Here is a 2,208-nt window from a genome sequence, read left to right on the forward strand (position 1 = left end):
GCACCAGGAAATTAAAAACCAGGTCTCATTTATATTTTCATCTGCGCAGTTAGCACACAGACATGACATAAATGTTTCTTGAATGGGTACTGAAATGAGTATGCTCACTGTTTTGATCTTAGTGGCTATGATTTATCCACTTAAAATTTCTTCTTAGCTTTCTGGACTATTGCCATAGCATATTCTCTACAATAGATGTCCCATGTCTTCATGGCCATTGTTATGTTCCAAGGGAAATTCATGATCTTCTGGGTTGGGTTAACCCTTTTCAGGTATCTGTTTTCTCGTGTTATAAAAAGAATCTATGTAATTGAACCTGTTGCCAGTAGATGTACATTAAAATACAGAGTTCACGAGAGTACATGACATTCTCATTAGACACAAAGAATATTTTTTGAGCCATGCTATGGTATTTGAAAAGCAATTAACATATTACACATTATTCCCGTGAGACACAAACTGTTTCTTTCCCATTTTAATTTGCCTGCTTAAAGACAGAAAAAGATAGATGAGTTTACACTCAAGGTGTATGCCTTTCCCTTGTGGCCAATGAGCTAATTTCCTTTTCATATTTGCAGAATACTGATACAATTGTTCTTTCGTCACACATGAAATTTGAGTGTATAACCAGTTTGTGGAAATCACCTAGTAATTTATTAGGTTGATAACAGCAATTAAGTCATAATTGTTTCTGAGAAATATAAATTGACTTTCTGTTTTAAATGGATAATTTAACATTCCAAACCACAGACCTGTAGTGTAACTAATTTCTGGGATAAGAAGTTTGTTTCTCCTATTATTAAACTAAAAAAATCAACCTTTGATAATCCAGTAACGAATTACGAAGTTGCTGAATTCTTGGGTTCGTGTTATATCTTCATTCTTTTCCCTTGTTGCTAATTTTTTTATTTTATTTAAAAAATTTTTTAAAAATATTTATTTATTTTTGAGAGAGAATGAGAGAGAGAGCACGAGCAAGGGAGGCGCAGAGAGAGATGGAGACACAGAATCTGAAGCAGGCTCCAGGCTCTGAGTTGTCAGCACAGAGCCCGACGCGGGGCTCAAACTCACAAACTGTGAGATCACGACCTGAGCTGAAGTCGGATGTCTAACCGACTGAGCCACCCAGGCGCCCCTAATCTTTTTTATATTTAAGGACATCACATTGGAGGGAATTTTAGATAGAACTGGGACGTGTTGGTAGGACCATGGATTTTTCAATGATTGGAAATGTGAAGACTGTACTTTCAGGGATTGTTTCTAAAGTTTGTCACTAGAGAAATTTCTCTAAGTGTGGAGTCCCTGAAAGCATGAGGAGGAGAAATAGTGTCCCTTCCTGACTGTGAAGCCGACTCTGGGTGTTGTTTCCACAGCTGCCCTTGTCGTTGATGATTGTTCCCTCCTCCTTTGGGGGACTAAGAGGAAAGTGGCCCGTTGTCTGAGTCGTTTCTCTAAAAAAGAAGCCACATGTGTGGCTTGTTAATTGTCCATTGGAATGCTGTGTGGGTGAAGCTAAGTGAGCAAGGAGACAGCACTTGGAGTGTAAACAGATTTGTCAGCCATGGCAAGGACTTTGACCTTTCTTGGAGTGAAAGGAAAATCATTGGAGGATTTTCAGAAGAGGAGGTCTATCATCAGAATTAATCTGATTTCTATGCTACCAATCAACTGGAAAGGCAAAGGCAGAAGCAAGAGGTTACTTAAGAGACTGGCATAGCAGCCTAGAGGGGAAATTAGGCTGTTTGTTAGCAGTGGAGATGGTGACAAGTGGTCAGATGTTTGGGACGTATTTGCAGATAGAACCAGGGCCCGCTTCACGGCTTCCTGGGTGTAACACTAGTGTTGTCTCACAATGGTTTTTGCTTAGAAAAGTTTGTGCTTATTTGCATACTGTGCTGTTGCAATCCTGAAATCCTTTTCTTCCCGGTTTTACTGAGATATAATTGGCATATATCATTGGGAAATATAAGTTTGACAACATGATGATTTGATACATGTATATGTTTTGAGATGACTACCACAATAAGATTGGCTAACACCTCTGTCACCTCATATAATTATCTTTCTTTTGTGCCTAAGTATTGCATTTATTAATCTTTTCTTATCAATTCTAACAGGCCATATGATATTTATCCTTTCATAAACAAGCCAGTCATGTTCTTTTTTGTGGCATTTTACTTGGTCTTGCCCCTGTTGGGAAAGATAAAA

The 2,208-nt window shown here is 38.3% G+C and overlaps 1 non-coding gene across 1 annotated transcript; it reads left to right on the forward strand.

The window, feature by feature from the left end:
• The first annotated feature begins 1,235 nt into the window (after nt 1–1,235).
• LOC125163194 (small nucleolar RNA U3) lies at nt 1,236–1,444 on the forward strand. Its single transcript, XR_007151343.1, has one exon. It is a non-coding gene; the product is annotated as a small nucleolar RNA U3 (small nucleolar RNA).
• The last annotated feature ends 764 nt before the right edge of the window (nt 1,445–2,208 follow it).

The sequence above is a fragment of the Prionailurus viverrinus genome, chromosome A3 (assembly GCF_022837055.1).
Source record: "Prionailurus viverrinus isolate Anna chromosome A3, UM_Priviv_1.0, whole genome shotgun sequence".
NCBI classification, from domain to species: domain Eukaryota; kingdom Metazoa; phylum Chordata; class Mammalia; order Carnivora; family Felidae; genus Prionailurus; species Prionailurus viverrinus.